Raw genomic sequence first — 18,952 nt, forward strand, 5'->3', positions numbered from 1 at the left:
AAAAAGAATCAGGTTTTATTTTAAAGTCATTTTTGAAGCATTGTGGAGATGTCGTGGAGACATAGTCTCAGGAGAATTTCTTTCCCAGTACAGACAATGTCTATAGTTGGTTGTGCAGTCTTATATTACTTTAAGAATAATGGAGGCGTCTTCGGGACATGGAGCTGCCCTGGATGGTGCTTCAGAGGTAATCACCGGACATTGTAAATCCTCACAGGGCCTACATGATGGAATAGAGGAGAGTATGGGCCATGATGTGAACCAATGTATATGAGGTGCAGAGGTGCCCAAAGATGTACTTACCAAATCCAATGGATGTGTCATGATGATGGGAACGAGTGTTATTGGGGGGGGGGGAGAGGGGGGGTGGGGGGGTGGGGTTGAATGGGACCTCACATATATATTTTTAATGTAATATTATTACAAAGTCAATAAAAAATAAAAAAATTAAAAAAAAAAAAAAAAGAATATATAACTTTTGAGTCAGAGTTGCCTATGGCATGAAAAGCCTGGTTTGCCCTCAGGGGATTTGTCACACTTTATTTAGCTTAAGCATGGACTCAGAAACCTGGAAAATGTACTCTACCTCGAAGCCCAGCATTTCTTGCAAGGAGTAAAGTTCAAGTTATCAAAGAACTTTTCAAGGTGACAATTACCTAACACAGTATGTGACCTTTCAACAAGATTTAGGCTGGGAAATCTGTTGCAGGGTCTCCCTCCTGATGGCATATTCTCTGCCTCAATTTTAAAGATATTGTTGGGACAGAAAATAGTTTGTCTATTTGATAACTATATGATAATTATCATACCATCTTGGAGAAGTGTTTCAGCATTAAAAATTAGCAAAACACCTATAACTTACATGCTACCCCACCTAATAATTTTCAATAACTGCAGCTTCCTAATTTTTCCCTTCTGGTTGGTAAGAGATGATGTGCTCTCCAAGATAACTCTTCCACAGGGACAGACTGCTACAACTGGAATGTTAGAGAGCCAGTAAAGTGGCTTGACCTATAAGAAGCTAAGAAAGAATATAAGTGATAGAGTGTATACTGATTTAGGGAGGTAAACTGGGAGGAATGATACTCAATACAGATTAAACAGAGTAGTGCTAGTCTCCTATAGATATCTTTTCAAGTGGGATGCCATAGATTTAAGTTAAATTTATCAAATAGTTTGAAAATATGTCACATATGCTATGATTTTGGTTTCTTTCATTGTTTAATGCCTTCTTTGGCATTAAAAAAAATATCAGGGTGACTTACATTGACAATTATTTGTGACTTATTTTTAGTGTTTTGAAAGATGGGAGATCCATAGAAATTTATTCCTCCCCTTAACATATAATTACTGAGCACCTCCTATGTTCAAGAAATGTTTCTAAATACCACAATACAACCAAGGGGAAAAAAGATTGAAAAAGAAAAAAAATACCTTTACCTTCTCTTTTCTCTTATCCTTTTTAACAGTATATATCAGTTTGTTTCTTTTCTTTAGTGAAACTTGTACAAGCTTCACAGACTTGCTGAGAAACCACAGCAATATCTGCAAAGTACAACCAGGAGTGGTACAATAGAAAGGAGAGGCCACAGGAGTTGAGAGTAGTGTGAAGGGAGTTACACAGAGAGCTTCTAGAACTCTGTTCTTCCATGCAGTCAAAGGTGACCCCAGGAAGTGGGAAGAGAAGAGGTAAAGACAGTAGCTTTCTGTTAAATAAGCTCTGGGTCTGTGGTTCAATCATACAATCTGGGGCCCATTTGTATTGCATGCAGTGGTATTTTACAAGATCAGGGGTTAGAACAGTGTCGTTTCAAAACAGAAAACACTGTGTTTTCAAAGAAAGCACTATTTTTTTTCTCTTTTTTTATTTTTTTCCCTCTCAACCAGCATAAACTCTTTGTTTGCAATGAAATTCTGATTCTGTGGTAAGATAAAACAAAACTCGCAAACTAGAAGTCACTTTCTATATTGAATAGAGTTCCTATTTTAATTTTTGAAATCATTTTGCATTTAAAAATTGTTTCTTTGGGGCACATGGAAAGTTTTTATATGACAACCTATTTAGCTGAATTATTATAGTGATATGTTTTCAATCTATTCTTAACAAAATAGAGGCACTCATCACTTCTTCAATTAACATGAGTCAACTGTTCAGAATTTAAATTTGTCATTTGGAATCAGCATCCTACAAAACCTTTGTTGTTTCTAATAAAAATGTATGCCTCCTTCTCAGCATAACAATTGGAAGTATTTCTTAAATGATATGTGCCAAAGAGAACTTGTGTGTGGCATTCATAATGAAATCATCATAAGATTCCTCAAAATCTGACATTTTTTAAGTCCAAGGAAAAGATCCTACACTAATACATGTAATTAAAGTAAAATTAAAAGATCTTTTAGTATTAATATATCTTAAAGCATAAGGGAAATCCTCTCTTTCCTTGGGTCCTGATGATTTGGAAAATGAAGTTTTCTATAGTAATTTAGACATCCCAAATCTCAGTCACACAAGCTTCGCTTCTTGGCAATTCATTGATCTACTGAAAATGTTTTCGGATACTAATATGCTGAAAACCTTAAGTCCTGTGGATTAGTGCAGTTCTTCACAGCCCTGGTAATTTCATGATCTTGATAGTTTACATGACAGGGAACTCCATGAAATATGCAGTATTGTCAATGTTCAGGATGAAATGCTTTATCTTAAAACTTACTAACCATGGTCTATAGTTTAAATTATGTTTTACAATTTACACCACACAATTTTATAGGTTTTGACAAAGTGCATAATGGCCTGTGTCCATCATTGTATTGTCATGCAGGAGAATTCCAATGTCCTAAAAATGCCCTATGTTACACTGCACTTAGCAACTCCAGTGACGGCTGCCTTTATATCAAAGATACAGGCTCTTCCATTACTAGGATAATAATGAGTCTATTTTAGTCTATAGTTGAATTTTCACCTTATGCTTGTTCATTCCTCAAACTTGAAGATTTGTGGATGGTGATTTCCACTCTGCTTCTGGTGAGAAGGGGCTTAGATCCCATGGGGCAGATAGGTAGAACTGTCTTGCTTGCAGTTGTAGATACTCTCTGTTTTGGGGCGTTGTCCATCATCATCCTTTTGTTAGTTGTCCTGGGTGAGTCCAATGATATGGATAGTAGGTGTTGGCTGCAACTTTGCTGGGATTCAGGGCTCAACCAAAATATGACAGATCAAAGATTTAAGTCTCTAGCACACGTATTTAATGGGTATAATGCTAATTGTTGCTTCAATAAAAGGGACATAAGAACCCTGTGTAGGAAAATTATAAATGAATCTGACTTTGATACATTGGGGAGATATGTTATCATATATTCCAAGGTAAGGCCCATTGACAGGGTACTGAATTCGTGGAGTTGTCTCCCCTGCTTATAATGTCCATGTCTCTAGAGCCCTCAGGGGACCCCTGCTTGAGGAACTGTTTACTGTGGTAGTCAGTGAGATCTTCCTAAAATGTGCATAAGTATAGCATCTCAAATGACCTCCTGACTCACTTTGAAATCTCTTAGACATAAAAACTCATTTGTATTTAATATTCCCCCTTTTAATTCAGGTCTTTTTCCAAATGCATTGCTAGTTTTGGCACTTGGTAATAGTGCCCAGGGAAGCTCATCCCTTAGAGTCATGAAGATAGTGAATTTATATGCTGAATTTGGCCTAGAAAGAGGCCACAATAGAGAAACCAGAAGGTTTTCAGGAGATAACTCCTAAACAATATATAATACTAGGCTAAGTTTCCATTTCACAAGAACAATGTTCATAAATACAATCATCAATACAAAGGGCCTGGTGTATTGCTCTGTCCTCCAGGCACTGCCCATGTGCTTGGGGGATTCTTGCCACTCTATTAAGAGATTAGCAGGACATCCCAAGGATGAGAATTCAATATTCTTTCTGTTATTGTTTGGGTCTCTAGATGAATTCTGAGGACATGATGTAAATTTATTTTCATTATGTTGTTTTAGAAACCATGATATTCATTAACTCAAAAATTGTTTATAGAGTGCCTAGTATGTGTTAGACACTATGTTAGATACGGGGGATATAAAGATGAATTTGCCTCTGCTTTGAATATGTTCACAGTTGAGTAGAAATGCTTATGTTAGGATTATCACAATATGCAGTGAGATAACATCTGTGTGTCTTGAGCAAAAAACATAATGAAGGATTTCAAATCAGTCTCAACTCATAAATTTCCTTGCCATAAAAATTATTAATGTAAATACTAATTGAAAATCATACATTCTTCAAAATACTGTTATGTTATCTTGGCATGTAGTATATCTGATGAACTGTTTCCATACAATACTTACTTAAACAATATGTCCAATTTAGTGATAATATTTTGAGTTAACATTTGTTGAATGCTCACTGTGTATCCTGTCACATGTGATCAAGGGCTTTATATATTTTATCTCATTACAGGCAACAATTCTATGCACCAGATAAAATATTATTGTTTCCATTTTCCAGTTAGGAAATTGAGCATGGGAGTAAAATATTTCATTGTCAAACATTTATGAAGCAGCAGAGGCTTTCAGGTTTCAAAGAGAGGAGATATCAAAATCAATCAATCAAATAAACAAGCAAGTAGCTACAAAGAAGAACAACAGATGCTAGACCACTTATTACAATATGCCAACAATACTCTTTTTCTCTGTTGAAAAGGAATGGGCATCTATTTTAATGTATATGACCCTTCCAAAAGAAGAGCTGCCAATTTCATCTCAAACCTTTGCTTTATTTTCTAGCTCTAAAAATTATTCCTATGGTTTTAGTGAGTTTACTTTCACAAACATTAATTCAAGACTTTGTATTCTTTTTTTGTGATGTTATCATAATGACTCATGTCATGAAGTCATAAGCATGAAAAGATTTTTTGAACTTCTATTCTTGTACTCTATTTGTTGCAGGAAAATTAATTACAAATAAACTTTTTTCTTTTTTAATCAAATAAAAATAGAATAATAATAATAATAGAATAAAAATAGAATAATATAATAAAAAATAGAATTTGATTTCTATTTAATAATAGGGGATAGTTCTGTTTTGAAAATGTGTGGCAATTCAAAATATGTCTTATCCATTTCCAGTCAGATTTATTGAAATGCTAAAAGATATTCAATATCTTTTTTGAATATGTGCTATCTTTGCTTTAGTTTAAAATCAGTTTTCTGTGTCTGGCTTGCTTCACTCAACATAGTGTCCTCCACGTTCATCCATATGTCATATGCTACATTACTTCATTTCTTTTTACAGCTGCATAATATTCCATTGTGTGTATACACCACAATTTGTTTATCCATTCAACAGTCCACGGACGTATGGGTTGTTTCCAACTTTTGGCAATTGTAAATAAGGCTACTAAGAACATCAGTGTGCAGATGTTTGTTTGTGTCTCTCCTCTCAGTTTTTCTGGGTATATACCTAGTAATGGTATTGCTAGGTCCCATGGCAAGTCTACATTCAACTTCCTTAGAAACTGCCAAACAACCCTTCAGAGTGGCTGTGTCATTTTACATTCCCACCAATAGTGAATAAGCATTCCTATGTCTCCACATCCTCTCCAACATTTACAGCTTTCTGACATTTTAATAGCGGTCAATCTAATACGAAATGATATTTCATTGTAGTTTTGATTTGTATTTCTCTAATCACTAGTGTGGTTCAACATTTTTTCATGTGTTTCTTTGCCATTTGTATTTCTTCTTTGGATAATAGTCTTCAAGTATTTTGCCCATTTTGTAGTTTTTTTTAATTGTTGAAGTGTATGATCTCTTTATATATTATGGATAATAAACCCTTATCAGATATATGTTTGGCAAATATTTTCTCCCATTGAGTCGGCTGCCTTTTCACTCTTTTGACAAAGTCCTTTGAGGTGCAAAAGTTTTGATTGCATTTATTATGAATGAAATATATTGTGTATACTCATGAAGCTCATAATTAGACTATAGATCACCAGAAAATAGAAGGAGGGTAGAGAATGCAAAGCTGAGGGTTTATCTGTGCAGAATTGTAAATCTTTTGAAATGAAAATAAATGGTTAAAACATATCATGGTGTTTGTAACTAGCAGGGCTATTTTATGGGTATGATAGTGATTGAAATGGAAAGTCTGTAAGTTCATGTATATTACCCTAGTAGGTTTAGGAAACCTAAAAAATTGTAACATGCTACTGTATAAGATAGTAAAACCTCATGCTAAACATGAATGCAAAAGATATTGCATATATAAGACTGTTTTTACAAAATATAACTACAAATATACTAGAGAAAATATATTCAAAATTTTCTAGGATGTAATGAGGAATTCATAAGGAATAGGTGATGAAGCAGCAGAGAGATAAAAAATATCAAAGGACCAGAGAGAAACATGGAGAATGTAAAAGACTACAGAGATTTCAGTAACTATAGATTAGACAGAATGGCAAAGACTTTATATTACAAAAAATAATGTGTTCCCAGATTGAGGCTTCTGAAAATCAAGCCTATGATCTGATTATACAGATGGAAAAGCTGAATAAGAGAATGAATATTCAACTTTTTCAGATCTCCCATGTCAAAATCAGGGATATGATAGGGACCCTGAGACTTGAGCTGATAACATTTCAGTATTTCAGAATCTTGCATCCCCAATCTGCTCTGAATCAGTGCAACAATTTAACTAAAAATAGGCAACTCAAAAATGACGCATTTTTCCTTAAGATCTATTTGCCTTTGGCACTCTCTAGCCATATTACTAAGATCACCTCTCAGAACAGTATGAATAAGGAATACAGCCACTGCGCTGGGAGGAAAATGCCAATGCTAAACGAATTTCAGGGCCTGGATCACATGCATCAGAGGGGACAAAGGAATTTGTGTGGGGGTGAAATTTGGGATAAAATAAAAGGATGATACATTTCTACTGAGGCACTTATCCTTACCCAGGATCCAGTGTTCCAGCCAGGATATGTGAAACTGGTTCTAATAATTTACCTGTGTGCCTTTTTAATGCATATAAATTATGGTAGCTTTATATCAGTATGGTGGCATTGCAGGAACTTCCTTATTATATTATGTAAGAAAGGAGCAGAAGATTAAGTGAGGTGGATATGACAAAATGGATTTATATAAAGAAATCAAGAATCCATCATTTGCCTATATTCTGCTAAAGGACCCAAATGACATTTCCATCTCTAAGACAGTAAAGGATATATAGTACTGAGGTGAACACCACTACTATTATTTGGTAGAATCTACCCAGTCTCTGCACCTGGCAGGTATGTTTGTTCTTCTTGATTCCTTTAAAGGTCAGAATTATATATAATGTTTCTTCTCACATGTCAAGGACAGAAATATACTTCACTCTTCTGTCCCTGGGCTATGTTAACTATAACTTTTCCTGGGGATGACAGCCAGCCTCTCTCCTTGGCCACCCCAGTGCAAGTGTAATAGGTGTGCGAATGGAACAGCCAGCCATTGTGACAAGATTGGGGAAACGCATGGACTCAGCAACATGGGTTTCTCCTCACCAAGACGCATCTAGCCTTTGCCCCTAATGTATACCCAAACACCAGAAGAAAAGACTGTTGCTGAGTTTTTATTTGGCACAATGATTTAGGAAGATTTGCCAACAGTTTTGACTACCTCAGACCATTCTGCTTTTGAAGGAAGCAGTGATTTTGTTCTTACTGCAACTGACAAATTCTCTGGATATGGGTTATATTCCCTATCTGCAGTGTCTTAGAATATAGCATCACCCAACGGCTTATAGCACACTCAGAATATCCAGCATAGCAAGTATATCTGCCATGAAGGTCCCATGTATGCAAAAAGAGACATATACAATGACGCTCATTGCACAACCCAAAGTACGTCAGTTGGGAATGGATAAATTATGGTATATTGATACAGTGAAACACTATATTTCACCTAAAATAAATGTATTACATCTACAGGAATCAATAAGGATAAATAAAATATATGTTGCCTATCTCAAAGTTATTTTATTTAACATTTTGAAATTAAATGTATATTTATTTTTCTTCAAAATTATCCATTTACTGTTTTTTATTTTTTTTTGTTTTACTTTTCATGTGTTTCTTTTTTTAAAGTAAACTTTATTTCAACATCAAAAAATAAAATAGACAAAAGGCAGCTTAACAAATTTTGGAAGCATTACTTTTAAAAAAGTTCTGTCCAGGCATATTTATATTATTTGATCCTAAAAACAAACTCAATTATTTCTCCAATGTTCAGAAAGATACATAAATGAGCACAGATTGACTGAATGACATGACCAAAGACTTCTTGTTAATGAAGAAAGTTAAGAAAAAATGTTTAGTCATATTCATATTCCATAAAACTACCCATTTTAATCTATTTTTTACCTTTAGCATTGACATAAACATACTACAATATTATTGTTAACTACAGTCTATAAGATACTTTAGTTGTATTTTTCCCATGTATTACCATATTCTTAACACCTTCTAGTAGAACATTCTCATATTTATCTTATTAACCACAATCCTTACCTACCACCAAAATCACTGTTATACAGTCCCTAGATTATCTTCAAGCTGTCTTTCAATTAATGTTAACCTCCCTAGACTACCACTTTTCAATCACAATCTCATTTATAAATCAGAAGTGTTTGTAATACTCATTATACTATTCTACCATGACCTCTATCCATATCTACATATTTACAATCCACCTTATTAAACATTACACATACATTCAGTCTCAGTTCCCTTTCTCAACCCACATTCTGTCTCCTATTAACCTATAGTCTATAGTTTAACTACACAAGATTACTTATCATATTTAGTTCATAGCAGTGAGACCATGCAATATTCATCCTTTTGTGTCTGTTTTTAATTAATTTATTTTCATTATAGTCACATATCTAACATGAAATGTACTTCTTACCTATTTTAAATATACACTTCAGTGGCATTAATCACATTTACCATTTTGTACTATCATCACCACCATTCATTACCTAAACTTTTTCGTCACCCAAAACAGAAAATCTGTGTCCATTAAGAAATAATTCTCCATTCCTTTTCTCCCCATCCTCTAGTATCCTCTAATTTACTTTCTATGTTTAAATATATCATATAAATGGAATCATACACTTATGATTTCTTTTTTTTGTTTGGTTCATTTCACTAGCATAATGTCTTCAATGTTTGACTGTGATGTCCAGGCAGAAGAGCTCTATTCCTTTTTATGGTTGAATAATATTCCATTCGTGTGTGTATTGCATTTTACTTATGCATTCGTCTATTGCCGGGTGTTTGGGTTCTTTCTACCTTTTGGCTATTGTGAATAGTGTGGCTATGAACACTGGTGTGCACACATTATCTATTTGAGTCCTTGCTTCTAATTACCTGAGTACATACTTTTGAGTTGAATTGCTGGTCAAAGGGTAATTTCTTTTTTTTTTTTAAAGATTTATTTATTTATTTCTCTCCCCTTCCCCCCTCTCCCCCACCCCAGTTGTCTGTTCTCTGTGTCTATTTGCTGTGTCTTCTTTGTCCACTTCTGATGTTGTCAGCGGCACAGGAATCTGTGTTTCTTTTTGTTGTGTCATCTTGCTGCATCAGCTCCCCGTGAGTGCGGCACCATTCCTGGGCAGGCTGCACTTTCTTTTGTGCTGGGCGGCTCTCCTTACCGCGCGCACTCCTTGCGCGTGGGGCTCCCCTACGCGGGGGACACCCTTGCGTGGCACGGCACTCCTTGCGCGCATCAGCACTGCGCATGGGCCAGCTCCACACGGGTCAAGGAGGCCCGGGGTTTGAACCGCAGACCTCCCATGTGGTAGACAGACGCCCTAACCACCTGGCCAAGTCTGCTGCCAAAGGGTAATTTTGTGTTTAAATTTTTGAGGTGCTGCCAAACTGTTTTATACAGTGGATGTACCATTTTACATGTTGCTACTTTAAACTAAACTCACTAAGAAGGAAAATATGAGTAATGTATACATGCTCCTCCAGTGTAGTTCCTCTTGAATTTGAGCTGACACCAAATTAGGGTGCGTACAATTACATTATTACAGCGATTTCCAAACTTGCCTAATAATAGGAAATTAAATGAGGATGTGTTAATTGGTAGCTCAAGTCAATCTTCTGGATATTAATAAAGGATGTTTATTTAGTTACCTGGGATAAAGTTGGTGATTTTGGTTTTGTAAGTAACCTAGTGAGGGAGGTTAGTATAGGGAATTAGGGAAGGTGCCTGGTCAGAATAAAGCCCTAACAGCTGGGACCCCCCCTGGTCAGAACATAGCCAAGAGATCCCTCCCGGAAACCCCCCAAAGAGAGGCAGCTACTTGCAAACAAAGCCTTAACTGTGAAAAGCCCCCCAGCATCCTGGTCACGAGGTTCTCTTCCACACTCTCAGGCTCAAAAGAAGCCCAGGATAACTCCAAACAGAAAGGCCTTAATAATGTTTCCCTGAAAACTGACAGGTGAAGGTAGAAAGGCACCCAATCAGGGCAACAAATAGCTGAGATCCCTGTGGTCCCTCTCCCATGTCTAACCCTCCATTGTTTCCCACACCCATGTCTGGGGTAAGCAATTTTCCTTTTTCTCGTTGCTAAATAAACTCTTGCTACTTGCCTTATTATACTGGCACAGCTCTGAATCCGTTCTTGCATTGAAGCCAAGATCCCAGAACCCAGAACCCGGGCTACTAGGTAGCTCATTAAATCAATTCTAAAACATTGCACTAAGTTGTTCTGTTAGGGTAGCCTCAACCACAACATAGGGACTTAATATAAGAGTTTCAGAAAGAAACTAATATTTTGGTGTCAGGGATGTTTTGATGACACTATTTCGTTCCATTGTCTTTTTGTTCTCTTGGTTCTCATTTTTCAGACCTCATTTTTAAAATACTTAAGCTATGAAGTCAGTTTGTATTTTGTTTCTTAACAGTTGAACACTGTCCTATATAAAGTTTGGTCCTTGAATACCCTTTTGATCCTGCACTCTAACATGTTCTCTGCAAATAACAGGATATTGGTACTAAATTACTCATCCTGTCAAAAGGTATTGTTTTAGTTTCCTAGCTGTTAATACAAATGTCAAGCAGCGGGATGTCTTAACATCAGGAATTAATTAGCTCATGGTGCCTGAGAGTAACCATGGCCAGTTGGCATCTTCTGGTTGCCAGTAATCTTTGGGATTCTTTGGCTTTCATGGCAGTGTCTTCTCCTCTTTCTTCTGGGTTCCACTGAGTTCCAGCTTCTGCCTTCGTCCCATGGCTTCTCTCTCTGTGGCCTTCTCTATATGGTTTCCAGTATTAGGATCAAGAGCCTTCCTGATTCAGCCGAGTCACACTTTAGCTGAAGGAACTTCATCAAACAGTTCTATTTACAATGAGTTCACATCCACAGGAATAAATTAAGATTAAGAAAATGTTTTTCTGTGATACAAAACTTCAAGCCACCACAGGCTTGGTGTAAATGGTGAAATATTTGTTTAGATATTTAAAATAATCTTAATGATAGACAAATCATTTCATCCTTCCTTAATGTAAACAGTGGAAATATCTTGAAACCTGGAAAACAGGGTTGACCTATAACATTCCATTTCTTACAGCTCAAAGGGAAATGGAGAACATAAATGTGCCCCTCCTTACAGCAATATTTTCAAAACAGAAAATCATTTCCAAAGGCAGACCTGGGAGCTGTTAGAATATTCAGCACTAAATTTCAAAATGATAAACCAGATACATTGCTGCGCTAAGAAGAAATAGATTGTGTCATATTAACACAGGAACAAATAGACATTGGATGCTTGTTTGGCTCTTCTTTAGATGAGCAGCTCTGTAGTTTCCTGGGTCAGGAGAATAAGGGTATACCTTTCATAGAAATTTTAAGCTCTTTCAACATTCTTTCTTAGTATGAAATTTAATATCTGTGTTGGTCTAGCATATGAAGACTATACAACACATAAAATTTCAAACTGACAAGTTTTCTACAATTTATAATACTATTAGGAAAAAATAGAGTCACATCCCATTATTGCAACTTGTAAGTCTTATGGAAAATGAGTAACTTGTGTGTTCTTAAAATAAGTAGTGATATGATCAACATTAACACCTAATTGAAGACAACCACATTTTTTTTTACTATTTTATTGGTAAATTGAAGACTTTTAAAAATCCATATTCCTAATAATTTTCCATGATTGAAAGTGTTATTGTTCTGCTCTGGCATGTGAATCTCAAAGCAAGCAAATTCTGCTTGTTATGTAACAGAAAGGTTGTATATTGTATTTTCCATTTTTTCTTCAGTAAGGTTTTATCCAGTTAATTGAGAAGCATTAAATATACTCAGAGTAGATAGTTCTGCCATAAGTTACTTTAATATCTAGAGCATAAGACATATAATATTTTGTGTTAATTAACTAAAATGTATAGATAAATGTCCAGACTTATAGGTACCAATAGTGAGCCTCCATGGGGCTTTAAAGAAAAAATAAACACTTTCTTTGCAATAGAGTATTATAACTGAAAAGATAGTGAATATAATTCATGGAGCTGAATAACCCCTAATTCTGATCCATGCTACATTTACCTTCCAATTCTGACTCTTTTTTTTTTGCATATTATTTTTCACTTTTGAGCACATTATCTGACCAGGGTATAAAGAAATCATTGTTCTATATTTGAAGAATTTTGTTTATGAGAAGACAATTTGTTTATTAAAGCAAACCTAAACATAACTATAAACAAAGGTGAAAAGACATCCTATACACTAGTAGAATAAACTATAACTTTTGCTATCTAGTGAGTTTATATGGCTATGAGTCTCCAAAAAAGAGTCGGAAGGTCATCAGAGGGGTGATGCTTATGCATGCCTCAGCAGGGTACCAGAGACAGCCAAGGTAGATGGAAACCCAGGTGCTAGTTCTCCTGAAGGCTGCAGAGACCCACAGGTTCCATGATCATGCAGATGGTTCTGGAGTTCAGGGCCATGTCAGTTGGCCCTACTTTGGAGTTTGTGTGATGGAGTTGGACTCAGATATGAGCATTCTACACATGCCTCTTCTGTTACTTTTAGCGGACCTATGGTTGGCATTCAGGTTGGTGTATACTCAGGAGATCTGAATCTCTGGACTGTCCATGAGACAGCCAGGCCATGGACCTCAGCAGACTTGCAGCTCCTACCCTCTGGTTTGTTGGACTTACCCTGGCCAGCTGACAGGGAGGTGAAGAGGGTCAACCACCACATCAGGGAGCCAAGAGTACCTACAGCTGCAAACGGGAGAATTGCATCCATCATCCATGTGGAATCTAAGTCCCTTCTTGATGTGGAGGGGGACTGGACATAACCATTCCAGGGTCCACAGGATGGAGGAATAGAGTATGGATTAGAGTGAACTTACTGGTGTTCTGCTGGGGAACTATTGTGATTAGTAAGGGAAGAAATTGTAGTAGGGATGTGGAGAGGATGGCCACGGTGGCTGCTGATGGTAGGGAGACAGAAGAAGAGACATGGTGTGGGGGCATTTTCAGGATTTAGAGTTGTCCCGAGTGTTGCTGCAGGGATGGATGCTGGATGTTGTGTGTCCTGCTGTGGCCCACTGGGTGGACTGGGGGAGCATGTGGACTACAAGGTGGACTACTGTCCATGTGGTGCAGCAGTGCTCCAGAATGTATTCACCAGATGCAGTGGATGTGCCGCAATGATGGAAGAGGTTGTTGATCTGGGAGGGATGGGAGGTGGGTAGGGTGTATATGGGGACCTCATATTTTTTTAATGTAACATTTAAAAGAAAATAAAGAAGAAAAAAATATATGAAGAAAACCTACAAATAAATGAGAAAAGCACAGAGAAAACAATAGAATAAAATAATAGACAAAAGACATGAATTGGTGTTTCAAGAAGGTCAATAAACAAAACAAAATATTTAACATCCTTGTGATTATGGAAATGCAAATAAAAAGCCACTATGATATGTTCCCTTCTTTCTGTTACAGTGGTAGTATTTTAAATTTGACAATACCCAGTATTAGAGACAACAAATAACAGAATTTCTTACATATTATTAGTTGTAAAGTTAATTGATAATTACCGCTGAAACAGTTCTGCATTATTTTCTGAGGCTGATTATCCCTGCATCCTGTGACACAGATAATCCATTTCTAGGTATGTAAAAAAGGATTCTTCTGCACCTGCACAATCACTACCATGCTCAGGAAAATTGTATCTCTAAAGTTCATAATAACAAATATTAGAAGCAATCTCAATGCACATCAATGGATCCAACACCAAGGAATATCTATGTTGATGTATTTAAACAATGGAGTATCATATAAGATACAAATGAATGAAACTATAAATGAATCTCAGCAATGTAATACCAAGTGGAAAACTAAGTTTCAAAAGGTTTTATGTCCATGATACCCTTTTTGAGTAAAAGGATAAATAAACTTTATAGGCACATATGTAAAGGAAGATTTAAAATAAATAGTGGAGTGTGGCAAGGGTTATAATTATGATAAACCTATTCTGAGCAATTAAGTTCCATTTAAAATTAATAGTTGTGGGAAAGAGTAGAAATTTTATAGTTGTAGGGGAGAGGAGTTATCTCATTCCATATCACAATAATATTTTTAAAATCATTTTCAATTCCACACTATTATTATTCATAGCATTGCATATACATAAGGGCATAACTCAGTTTTTGTGGGTTTGAAATGTTTATTTTTTTCTCTCTCTCTATTTTTGATGGCTTTGTTCTATGCTTCTCTTTTGATATTTCATACTTTAACATAAAATGCAGGAACATAAGTAATACCTAGTCAGCTACATTTTCCCCAAAGGGCTCCATTTAGGACAGTGGACACATTCAATTGTTCCATTTACTATAATAGCTTTCTGCTGATGTCTCATGTGGTCACAAGAGGCTTTTGGAGGGCTGAAGGAATTCTGTGAACCACATTTTACTGACTTCTCTGTGGCCTTTCACATTGGCAATTAATTTTATAATCAGATCATCGTCCCTGGTAGCTGTGGCCCTTCGGTATCTGGAGTAAAGTACAGAACTCAGAATCTATGTTTAGAGAATTTTGCTGATGCCATGAGGAACTTGTGGCCAATAGGAAAAAAAAGTTGTCATTCTCCCTACTGGATTGTGAATTGAGATAATTTTCTATCACATTTTCCAGTCCTTTCTCAGTGCAATAAGAATCAGTCGACTGTGACTTTCTTAATTCTGAACTGTTCTGCTGTTGGATAATTTTGCGAGCCCTTGGCTTCCAGTGACTTTCTCTTTACTATCTTTGTGCTTGGGTCCTGTCACATTTTTCACTAACAAGGTTTCCAGACTTCACAGATGCTACCAATCAACTGGGAAAAGTAAAATAGGAGTGTGGGACATTTTGGAATTGATCAATGTAATCAATAAGGGAGTATAAAGTGGTGTGGGGAATACATTCCCTGAGCTTAGGAAAATAAGGCGTAATTGACAACAACCAAAGCAGATTTACATTTAGAATCCCACCACCAGAGGAAATCCCGAATATACTTTTCACAATTGTTTAAGCCACCTTCAACCTCAGTTTCTTTACTCTAGAAAAGCCAAAGGATTATCTGTCATTATAAAGTTTTCTTCTCTATCTATTCTAATAGTCCTTTAAAAAAAGAATGAGGGGGTCATTGCTTGCCTTTACCTTCTCTTTATTGCCATTATTCTTTACTTTTCAAACACAACTATTTTTCTCAAGTGTCCTGCACCTAGAAAACAATCTGATATAATAATTCCTACCAAAGCCCCTGTGTTTCAATTCTTTGTTCTTTGTATAAAGAGTAATTAGAGAAACAGTTATCAGAATCTGACCGAAAGGTAGATTTGGAAGCTTCTTAGAGTCAGAAAATCTGAGGACTACTTTAAGGGTGTGACTTATTGCAATGTGAATCAATAGTGTTTTAAACACTGAACAATAGAAAATACTTCCATGCTCTACATGTGAGACTTTATAATTATTTTTATTACTCTTGTAGGATTTTTGAGTGAAATAATATATTGGTACATACATGGGGCTTAAGCCTGGCACTCAGAAAGTCCTTAAAAATGGTAAACCAAGTAAAATTTTACAATACTACATTTGAATATTTAGCATTCTTTCATTCATTATTTTTAATATAATTTGGATGATAATATACTCCTCATTTACAGAATAAGAGGGTTTGTAAGTCTCTTCTGCGAACTTAATTTTAGCATTAATCCTATTTCCCAAATATGATTAATTCCTCCTATTTACCTTAGCCCTTATCACTAGGACTCTAGTCTAAACCACCCGTGTGTTTTTCCTGAATTTCCATAACATCTTTTTGTTTGACTTCTTTCCACTCTTGCCTCCTTCCAAAGACCCATCTTAAAACATACAATCAGATCATGTTAATAACTGCTGTGTACCATTTTGCAGTTGGAACACTGACACAGAATTTTCTGCCAAGAAGGGAAATCCGGTCTCCCCTCTTCTGACCAATCCATGTACCCTGTGGTAACTTTTCCCCCTGAGGGCAGAGTAACATTCCTGAGACACAGAGGGGCGTGTGGTCCCAAAGCCTTTTGCTCATGGTACTATGTCCCACCCAGATGTGAAAAATTTAAGCATTTGCATGAAGGCCTATGTAAAGTGGTGCCCTGCAGGATAGTTGCTGCTGAAAACTTTCACTTGTTACCATTATATTTACTATGGAGCTTGAGGACTTAACATTCCCTCGGAGCTCCAGTCTCCTATCAGGCCCCTGTCTCCTGTGTTCCTTCAGTTCCCACAAGAACAAACTTGTTACTGCTTAAGGGTGTTTCCATATGGACTTCTCCTTGATCACAATGCTATCCTCTACTTTCCATTGTATCTTTCTAACTCCTGTGCATCCTCTAAGTAAAGGTTTCAATACCATTCAGACTGGCTTTCCCTGAATGCTTCCCCAGTATGAGTTTGATCCTCCTGTTATGGCACTGTGTTTTCTGGCATTTGTGATTGTCTCATGTCTTTCTGTGCTCCAGGAGGGCAAGGAGAACATGTCTTCAGCTCATGGCTATGTCTTCAGCTTCTCAATGTTTGTTAAATAAATATATACAAGATGTACAAATGAATGAATATCATAACATTTGTGATAGCTCATATTGGGATTCGTTACCTTGCTAGTTTGAAATTTTGGGAGTCTTGTTATAAATCTAAATCTAATTCTAAACATTAAAACTGACTTTAAGATTGCAGATCTGGAAGCAACACTGACACTTGGTTCCCAGTATTGCTTTTACCGATTACTATGGCCATCAGACATTTAAGAGAGAGATTTATAGGGTCCTTAAATCCTTTCCCCCTAGCTTTCTCAGTAGGCAAAATAAGTACTGGCAGACCTGCATCCCCTGAGTGTCTGTGCCCTCTAATGAGTGTGAGGCAGCTGCGGGCTTTGTAAACGGTGCTTGGTCCCTGCAAACCGCCCGTGGTATTGCTGCCAGGTCACTGGCCTTCACAGTAAGGTCAAACCAAAGGTTTTGCTCATAAGTTTATCCTTTATGACACCCTGAGGCAGGCAAGATAATAAAAATAATAATAAAAGGCTGAAAATGGTTTAAGTGGATAGGTCAGCTAAAATGCTCAATAGCCATTGGAGATACAATTAGTACCATGCCATAGAGTTCTGCCTAGGAAAATGAAAGCATGTCGGAGATGTCAAATTTTCATACAGCATCTTTTTTTCTTTTCCTATCCTTTCCTTTTTTTCCTGCATTTTATTTTATCCTTCCATAACTTTTCCTAATTTCTTTCCTTTCTTTCTCTGTATTTTCATTCTTTCATTCATCCTCTAGGTCCTTACCTCTGTGTTTTTTTTTTGTTTTGTATGTTTGTTTGTTTTTTGCTGTCTTAAGCAAAACCTCACATCCAAATCCAAATACATAAGACAACAGAAAAGAGCTGCCTTGGTCTAAGGAGACTAAGGACCTAGAAATGCTCAGTACATCACCTTGTGTGGAGCTTGGGAAAACTCTGTAGGTTCCCAAGGAATCAGAAAATCACAATTAGAAAACAGTGTCCTGCACCAAAATACAGAGAATGGTTGAAAAAATGGGATTGGTTGATTCCTTGCCAATGGGATATATTGCAAGAAGCCTGCTGATGTCAGGAGTGATCATGCTTTCCACACCAACCACTGGATATTTTGTATATATGTGTATGTTGAATGTTGGACTCATTTAGATCCTTGGAAGGTGGCACATACTTTTGAAAATGGCTCTTGTACCAAAGCAAGCATCTAAGAATTTTTTTTTTTAACATAAACATTCCTTCATCTCTTATCTTATGGATTGGCACTTGCCCCACATTTTGTTTTAAACTTTAGTCTTTATCATTTTATATTCTTTCCAAGTACTTAGTTTATTTTTAAAATTTTGTTATTCTACAGTTAAATTGGTGTTTAATTTCTTTTTACCTTTGGGCAATTTTAGAGGATTGCAAAACATAACAGAACAAAGCAGACATGTTGCCATTTAATGAATGGGGACAGGAGAAATTTAGATATATGCAAACAATTACCAGCAATTCACGGGTACAAAATATATACAGATTTCTAGAACTTGGATATCTTGCTCTCCATTTATATAAAACTCAATTAAAAATGAAAATGACCCTCATATATTTTTTTAATGTAATTAAAAAATAATAATAAATAAATATTTTAAAAAAATTATTTTATGAAAAAAAAAATGAAAATGATTTAAGTCTACCAAAAGTAGACTCTAGAATGCTAGCATAGCATCAACTGCTAAATTAAATTAAATGATAAACAGCAGAATTGGTGTCCATTCCTTTAAAAGGTTATATTGCTCACTAATCTCCAAACTTGCTGGTTTCAGTCACTTTTATAAGAATTTTGCATGTGTTTTCTTTTTCTTTA

Source organism: Dasypus novemcinctus, chromosome 15 (assembly GCF_030445035.2).
Source record: "Dasypus novemcinctus isolate mDasNov1 chromosome 15, mDasNov1.1.hap2, whole genome shotgun sequence".
NCBI classification, from domain to species: Eukaryota; Metazoa; Chordata; class Mammalia; order Cingulata; family Dasypodidae; genus Dasypus; species Dasypus novemcinctus.